This window comes from Dendrobates tinctorius, unplaced genomic scaffold (assembly GCF_039654945.1).
Source record: "Dendrobates tinctorius isolate UK_male_01 unplaced genomic scaffold, ASM3965494v1 ptg000058l, whole genome shotgun sequence".
Lineage (NCBI taxonomy): Eukaryota > Metazoa > Chordata > Amphibia > Anura > Dendrobatidae > Dendrobates > Dendrobates tinctorius.
The window spans coordinates 1,050,505-1,060,107 of NW_027361726.1; the positions used below are offsets into that span (position 1 = coordinate 1,050,505).

At 49.2% G+C, this 9,603-nt stretch overlaps 1 pseudogene; it reads right to left on the reverse strand.

Moving 5' to 3' along the window:
• Positions 1-1,304: 1,304 nt before the first annotated feature.
• Positions 1,305-6,377, reverse strand: LOC141092204 (uncharacterized; annotated as a pseudogene).
• Between the last annotated feature and the right edge of the window lie 3,226 nt (positions 6,378-9,603).

Here is a 9,603-nt window from a genome sequence, read left to right on the forward strand (position 1 = left end):
TCCGATTTTTGGGACACAGAATGAACAAAAACCAGCGTTTCATGAATTTCTTTTGGGGGGGTGCGTTTACACCGTTCCGCGTGCGGTAAAATTGATAAAGCGGTTTTATTCTTTCGGTCAGTATGGTTACAGCGATACCTCATTTAGGTCGTTTTTTTATGTTTTGTCAGTTTTATGCAATGAAAACTATTTTATATAAAAAATAATTATTTTTGCATCGCTTTATTCTGCGAGCTATAACTTTTTTATTTTTTCGCTGATGATGCTGTGTGGTGGCTCGTTTTTTGCGGGACAAGATGACGTTTTCAGCGGTACCATGGATATTTATATGCGTCTTTTTGATCGCGCGTTATTACACTTTTTGTTTGGCGGTATGATAATAAATCATTATTTTTTGCTTCGTTTTTTATTTTTATTTTTTAAGGGGTTCGCTAAAGGGGTTAACTAATGGGACAGTTTTATAGGGAGGGTCCTTACGGACGCGGCGATACCTAATATGTGTACTTCTATTGTTTTTTTTTTTATTTTTCAAAAAATGGATTTATTTGGGGGAATATTTTTTTTTTTTTCTAATTTATTTGGCGATTTTTTTTTAATTATTTTAACACTTTTTTTATTTTTTTTTAACTTTATTAAATAGTCCCAGGTGGGACATCACTGTCCTGTGACAGATCGCTGATCTGTCACATCACAGATCACTGTGACAGATCAGCAATCTGTCACAGGCATTGAAGAAGATGTCCTCTTGCCTGCGCTTTGCAGGCACTGAGGAAGCCAGCTTCCTGCAGGCCCCCGAAGGCCCCCGTCGCCATCTTGGATTCGGGGGCCTGCAGGAAAGGAGCCCCCCGCAGCAGCGCTGCACATTGCGCTGCCGTGGGGGGCTCAGGGAAGCACGGAGGGAGCCCCCTCCCTGCCGATGCTTCCCTTTAACCCCCGGTACACCGCGATCGTGTTTGATCGCGGTGTGCAAGGGGTTAACGTGTCGGGGCGGTCCGTGACCGCCCCTGACACATTGTGCCGGGTGTCAGCTGTGATAATCAGCTGACACCCGGCCGCGATCAGCGGCGCTCACCACGTGGGCGCCGCTTATCGCTGAGACGTACTATCCCGTCCATGGGCATAGGGGCCCGGGTCCCATGGACGGGATAGTACGTCGGATGTCAGAAAGGGGTTAAGGTTAGCATTAGTTGGTCTCCTCCAATTGCCATGGCACACTACCCTCAAAAAATGTCAAAAAATAATCAGCAAAAAGATTCCTGACTTGAAGGACAGAGTGAGCAACTCGGGAAGTATGTTGGCTTCCTCTAGTAATGTAATGCCACATTAACCACTCTCCCATCATCAACATCATCCAAGGATGCTTCTTGTTGTTGGCAGAAATTATGCAAAATTATGGCAGCCTTTATGACTGCCTTTACATTTTGTGGATGCATCCGGATTTGTGTTTCAAATATACGCCATCTTCAAGTCAAGATTTCAAAAGCATACTCAACTAATCGACGGGCTTTCATTAGTCGAGTTTTAAAAATTCGCCTCCAGTTGTCCAAAATTCAACGTGGTCGAAGAACATGCCTTGAGAGTGCAAAACCCTCATCAGCAACAATGATAAATGGTGCAGGTGGGCCCGACGCTCAAGGAAGCACACATGGTTGGGGCAGATTTAAATTAGTGTCAGCAAGTTGCCTAGCTAATCTTGAAGCTCTAAAGATGCAAGCATCAGAGGCACTCCCATATGCCCCAATGTCAGCTACAGCCAGCAGCACTATGGAAAAAAATTTTTTGTAATTAAAATAACGAGACCCAGAGTTTGGCGTCTTCTTGACACGAATGTGTTTACCATCCAGGGCACCAATGCAATGTGGGAAATCTGTGGCTTGCATGAAACCCTGGGCAATACACAACCAGTCTTGTGTGGTTGGCTGAGGCATGAATCGGCTCTTCAGCTTGTCCCAAATCATATCACAGGTTGAGCGCACAATCCCGGATATGGTTGATATGCCAAGGAGGAACTCAAAATGAAGTGAAAAATACGAGTGGCCAGTAGCTAGGAATCTGTTAACAAAACCATAGTTTGTATGTGTAAACATCACCATCAACTGTGGAATATGATGACAAACGAAGCAATTATTACACAGTGAAGGTCATACAGCACAGAACAACAGCAAATATAGGTATAGGGCCAATAGAAAACCCACCCATGAACAGGGCTGCCACTAGGAATTTCGGGGCCCCATACTGGCAAAATTTTCGGGGCCCCCTTTAGACTCCGCCCAGGCTCCATCCAGCCCCGCCTCCACCACGCGAACTGTCCACAGTCCCACCGCTCTCTCTTGGATAAACTCCACTTCTCACCTATCACACATTAACAGTTCCCATCACCAGGTCACACATATAGCCAGCAGCTTTTGCTTTGGCCAAAAGATTGTTTTAAGTCGCCACCATAACAGGGTAGACACTTTTGGCCAGGCCCTACTCTACTGTAACCTATTAAATATTTGTTAAAATATGCAATACAATTTAGGTATATTTTTATTTATTTTTCAATTTTTTAAAATGACCAATAATATCACATACAAGGAACAAATACCACCGCACCATGTCCAGACCACAACTTACCACCACATACAAGGAACAAATACCGCTACACCATGTCCAGACCACATATTATCACCACATAGTGACCTATAATAAGACATACAAGGAACAAATACCGCCATACCATGACCAGACCACATATTACTACCATAGTGACCGAATAATATCACATACAACGAACAAATACCACCGCACCATGAACAGACCGCAAATTACCACCACAAAGTGACCAAATAATAGAATATACAAGGGACAAATACCACTGCACCACGCCCAGACCACATATTACCACCACATGGAGACTGAATACTACAATACTGACATTAATTAAAAAAACATAATACTATGACCATAAGAGACATTATACACACAAGATCTGTACTTAGTATGCAGTGTCTGTGTACAGGTAATATAGTGATCAATGACATTATACACAGGAGCTCTGTATATAATGTACAGGTAACACAGTGATCACCGGTGACATTATACACAGGACCTCTGTACATAGTGTCAGTGTACAGGTAACACACTAACTCACCAGTGATGTCTCTAGGTGAAGTCCTTCATCTTTGTTTTTCATCTTTCATCCAGCACAGATAGCCATCACGTCTTCCAGCCAGGACTTGTCTCTGCAGGAAATAACACAGTTATCTAGAGCTCCGCTTGCAGAACACATTACTTATTTTTTCCCAACTTCTACATTACACCACATGAAGAAAAAAAGGCGACATAGTATCACTCTACACAGTAACAGGACCGCCCCCCCATTTACAACAGTATCCTCAAGAAAATAAAATACATCACTGCAGTAATAATATCCCTTAATTAGCCCCTATGGTAATAATATCCCCCATCCTGACTCCCGTGTGTCTCATTTTTGGCTTCAGCCATATGTTCTCCCATCCCACCCTCATCAGTATCCATTCTGCCCCATATGATCTCCCTCCTGACCAATCTGTCTAAATCGTATCCATCCTGCCCCATGACCCTGCTCCATCTATCTCCAATCATGCCCCGTGTCTCACATTCTGCCCCCTCCTGTGTCTCACTGTCACATTCTGCCCCCTCCTGTGTCTCACTGTCACATTCTGCCCCCTCCTGTGTCTCACTGTCACATTCTGCCCCCTCCTGTGTCTCACTGTCACATTCTGCCCCCTCCTGTGTCTCACTGTCACATTCTGCCCCCTCCTGTGTCTCACTGTCACATTCTGCCCCCTCCTGTGTCTCACTGTCACATTCTGCCCCCTCCTGTGTCTCACTGTCACATTCTGCCCCCTCCTGTGTCTCACTGTCACATTCTGCCCCCATGTCCAGCATTCTGCCCCAGTGTCTTGCATTCTACCCCCAGCGTCCACCATTCTGCCCCCAGCGTCCAGCATTCTGCCTCAGTCTCCAGCATTCTGCCCCAGTTTCGAGCATTCTGCCCCATGTCCAGAATTCTGCCCCAGCGTCCAGCATTCTTCTGCCCCATGTCCAGCATTCTGCCCCGTCTCACAGTCTGCCCTCATATCCAGCATTCTGCCACCAGCGTCCAGCATTCTGTCCCCAGCGTCCAGCATTCTGCCCCATGTCCATTCTGCCCCCAGTGTCCAGCATTATGCCCCATGTCCAGCATTCTGCCCCCAGTGTCCAGCATTCTGCCCCATGTCCATTCTGCCCCCAGTGTCCAGCATTCTGCCCCATGTCCAGCATTCTGCCCCAGCGTCCAGCATTCTGCCCCAGCGTCCAGCATTCTGCCCCAGCGTCCAGCATTCTGCCCCATGTCCATTCTGCCCCCAGCATTCTGCCCCATGTTCAGCATTCTGCCCCCAGCGTCCAGCATTCTGCTCCCAGCATTCTGCCCCTAGCGTCCAGCATTCTGCCCCTAGCGTCCAGCATTCTGCCCCCAGCGTCCAGCATTCTGCCCCCAGCATTCTGCCCCCAGCGTCCAACATTCTGCCCCCAGAATTCTGCCCCCAGCGTCCAGCATTCTGCCCCCAGAATTCTGCCCCCAGCGTCCAGCATTCTGCCCCCAGCATTCTGCCCCCAGCGTCCAGCATTCTGCCCCCAGCATCCAGCATTCTGCCCCCAGCATTCTGCCCCAGCGTCCAGCATTCTGCCCCATGTCCATTCTGCCCCCAGCATTCCTGCCCCATGTCCAGCATTCTGCCCCCAGCATTCTGCCCCCAGCGTCCAGCATTCTGCCCCCCGCATTCTGCCCCCAGCGTCCAGCATTCTGCCTCCAGCATTCTGCCCCCAGCGTCCAGCATTCTGCCTCCAGCATTCTGCCCCCAGCGTCCAGCATTCTGCCCCCAGCATTCTGCCCCCAGCGTCCAGCATTCTGCCCCCAGCGTCCTGCATTCTGCCCCCAGCGTCCTGCATTCTGCCCCCAGCATCCAGCATTCTGCCCCCAGCATTCTGCCCCCAGCATCCAGCATTCTGCCCCCAGAATTCTGCCCCCAGCGTCCAGCATTCTGCCCCAGCGTCCAGCATTCTGCCCCATGTCCATTCTGCCCCCAGCATTCCTGCCCCATGTCCAGCATTCTGCCCCAGCATTCTGCCCCCAGCGTCCAGCATTCTGCCCCCAGCATTCTGCCCCCAGCATCCAGCATTCTGCCCCCAGCATTCTGCCCCCAGCATCCAGCATTCTGCCCCCAGCATTCTGCCCCCAGCGTCCAGCATTCTGCCCCCAGCATTCTGCCCCCAGCATCCAGCATTCTGCCTCCAGCATTCTGCCCCCAGCATCCAGCATTCTGCCCCCAGCGTCCAGCATTCTGCCCCAGGCCCCCTGGATAGCCGCTCTCAAAAAAAAAAAAAAAAAAAATTCTTCTTACCTTGTTATCTGGCTGTGCTCCAGCGGTGAGGCTCCCTCCCTCTCCTAGTCCCACGTGGCACACTGAATGAGGAAGTGGAGGAGCAGAGCAGTGTGTGACGTCAGGTGAGGGCGGAGCTGTGGCTGGACCATTGTGAAGGGGGGGATTTCGGCGCTGGCTGGACCATGGTGCGGGGGGGGGGGGCCTGCCCGAGGGGCCCGGCAGGCGCCGAGTCTGAATTTAAAATAAGGCTGCAGAAGCCTGTATAAAATGTAGGGGGGCCCCAGCGCAGATCGGGCTGCCAGCATGGTCGGGCCCCCCCTAATCACCGGGCCCCATACACATGTAAGGCCTGTCATGCCCTGATGGCCGCCCTGCCCATGAATGAAGCACACAGGTATCACATATAATGTACAGTTCACAAAGTGGGCATGTTAAGAGCTGGTTTGGGGGGCCTACTCTTTAATTGTTTGTAAGAATACATATACAAATTGTATTGGGGCCTTTATTTAAAGGCCAATGGTTAAGAAACACATGTCTGACAGTTACAATTATGATCATTGTCTAACCGAGTGAAATGGAACATTACTCAATAGACAAATAACCACTTAACCCACAACGGTGGTTTGCACATTACTGTATTGGCCACAATATAATGTGTTGCACAAAAAACTTAACTCAAGGTCACTAGCAAACGCTCCTCCGGAGAAATGCTTAGTCGCATGCAGGTGTCTTGTCTGAGAAGGGAAGGACGCAAAAACTGAAGCATGTTGTCCAATCCAGGAATGGAAAGACGACAAAAAGCAACAAACTTCAACGGGTATCTGCGAAGTTCATTATACAATTTTTGAAAATGACCATATGCCCCACGTAGCAAGAGTATAGGGTGAACCCATAGCCTCTTTTGCAGCCGTGGTTCATCATCAAACATATGTTGGTGAATCCCAAAGCGACATGACACAAGCCATGCCAGCCACAACAACGCCTCATTGTCAATAGACATATTTGTGAAGTGAAAGGAGTCCTAACACACACCCCTCAGATGAAATGTCATTGTAAAAAACATTTTCAGAACTGTTTTAAGCAATAATCACTAATGGATCACACCTTTGTACGTTCCAAGCCGTTAATTAATGCATTAACCCCTCATTTGGACCTCAAAAGCTTTGTGTGGGCTACGTATTCATACGGACAGCACACGGATGGGCCACGGGCCCACACAGACACACGGACACAGATATCTCCGGGACCGTTTCTTCACGTACCGGAAATATCTGGACGTATGAGACTGGCCTCAGGCGAACACATACTTGATTATTCATCCTTGGCATTAGCAGCTATTCCCATTCATATAAAGCTGATATTACTTGTCGTACAGTAATACAATAGTACAGCAGATTCCATGTCAGACGCTCACTAGGATAAAGCTGTATCTGCTGCTTCAGGTGGCATACCTTCCAAAGAGACAGGGCAAAGCAGTTATTGCTTTTCAGATTCATGTAACTACCACTAGGGAGAGCTCACTACATACAGATTTATACAGCCACCACTAGAGGGAGCTCACTACATACAGATTTATACAGTGACCAATAAAGGGAACTCACTACATACAGATTTATACAGCCACCACTATAGGGAGCTCACTACATACAGATTTACACAGTCACCACTAGAGGGAGCTCACTACATACAGATTTATACAGCTACCAATAGGGGGCGCTCACTACATACAGATTTACACAGTGACCACTAAAGGGAACTCACTACATACAGATTTATACAGTGACCACTAAAGGGAACTCACTACATACAGATTTATACAGCCACCACTATAGGGAGTCCACTACATACAGATTTATAGTCACCACTAGAGGGAGCTCACTACATACAGATTTATACAGTCACCACTAGAGGGAGCTCACTACATACAGATTTATACAGCCACCACTAGGGGACGCTCACTACATACAGATTTATACAGTCCCCACTAGGGGAAGTCCACTACATACAGATTTATACAGTCTCCACTAGGGGGAGCTCACTACATACAGATTTATACAGTCGCCACTAGGAGGAGCTCATTACATATAGATTTATACAGTCACCACTAGGGGGAGCTCACTACATACAGATTGATAAAGTCACGACTAGGGGGAGCTCACTGCATACAAATTTATACAGCCACCACTAGGGGGAGCTCACTACATACAGATTTATACAGCCACCACTAAAGGGAGATCACTACATACAGATTGATAGTCACCACTAGGGGGAGCTCCCTACATACAGATTTATACAGCGGCCACTAAGAGGAGCACACTACATACAGATGTATACATTTAACACTAGGGGAAGCTCACAACATGTAGATTTATACAGTCACCACTAGGGGAAACTCACTGCATACACATTTATACAGCCACTACTAGAGGGAGCTTACTGCATACAGATTTATATAGTCCCCACTAGGGGGAGCTCACTACATACAGATTTATACAGTCCCCACTAGGGGGAGCTTGCTACATACAGATTGATACAGTCACCACTAAGGGGAGATCGCTACATACAGATTTAAACAGTCATCACTAGGGGGAGCTCACTAGATAAAGATTTATACAGTCCCATTAGGGAGAGCTCAGCGAATAAAGATTTATACAGCCACCACTAGAGGGAGCTCACTACATACAGATTTATGCAGTCACCACTAGGGGGAGCTCACTACGTACAGATTTATTCAGTCATCATTAGGGGAAGCTCACTAGATAAAGATTTATACAGTCCCCACTAGGGGGAGCTCACTACATACAGATTTATACAGTCCCCACTAGGGGGAGCTCAGTATATACAGATTTCTACAGCCACCACTAGGAGCCTGTAGTCTGTGGAGGAAGGTGTGCTTGCTCCAGGAGAGTCACCGTTTTTTTTACATCAAGGAATCCCCCCCCCTCTCTGACCCAGGAAAGAGAGGGGTGTAGTGGATGAACTGTGGGGCTGAGTCCCCGTCTCCCACCACTCGGTCTGAGCCGGCGAGGGGTGGGAGCTCATTGCTACCGGCAAAGAGGGTCACCAGATCCAGCAAGGCCTGAAACATGGAGGAGCCCAGGAGAACTGCAAAGCCCCTAAGACTGAGGCTAAGGTTGAAGCGAGGGCCACTGCGGTGTCTCCTCCCGGAGGTGAGCAGAGTACTCGCAGAGGTGCAGCGGCGGCGGTGCAGAAGGATTGGGGCACTAGGGCTGCACGGGAGCCGGTTACCAGCTATGGCATCCGCATCCATGAGTACCTCTGCGAGTATGAGGAGGCTGGGAAGACCCTGAGGAGGCTCCAGGAGGAGATGAAGGAGGCGAGGCAGGCTGCAGACAGAGCCTCCCGCACAGAGAAGTCTGCCCTAACAGCCAGGATATCCAGCCTGGGGATCTGCATTGAGGGCATTGAAGCCCGGAGAGCGGTCATATTTGACAACAGCGGGCCTTTCTGGGAAAAATTGGCGAATGAGGACCGATTCCGCAACATGGCTGCTGCAAAGGAGCCAGAGGGGTCTTGGCGTCCGACCCAGGTGGAGGAGGTGGACCATGTGGAGATGGAGGAGGCACCGTACCCACCTGGGGGCTTGGTAAGTGATCTCCAGGCCACACACAGTGGGATAGATCCAGTGCAGGTCCCACTCCCATCAGATAATAGTATTTCAGAGGATGATGGGGGTTGATGTGGATGATAGCAGCAGCGATAACAGCAGCAGTGGGGGTTTCCTCGTCTTGCAGCAGATCCGTCAGCTAGTCCCCAGTAAATTATGCCCACCTGACGTTTGGGGATGAGGACTGCGGGGACGAGGCAACCAGGAGGGGGGAAAATAAATGGAAAAAAAAGAAGAAAACATCGGAGGAGAGGTTGGTGTTTGTCCCCCTTCCTGGGACCCCCCGGCCCTGCTGTGTGGAACCCGCTACCCACCCCGGCCCGGGACCTGCAGTGGGTCCGGTCCGAGTTTTATAAGACCTTCAGGGACTCCTTGGTCCCCCTCTTGACTGAGGTGTTTAATGAGTGTCTCTCCTCGGGCACTCTTTCCCAGTCAATGAGGCAGTCGGCCCTGATTATCCTGTCAAAGGGTAAGGACTCGTCCCGTATTGAGAATTGGCATCCCATAGCGCTTCTCAATACGGACCGGAAGGTTCTGTCAAAGGTGCTGTTCAATCGGCTGGTGAAGTTTGCACCCCGACTCCTT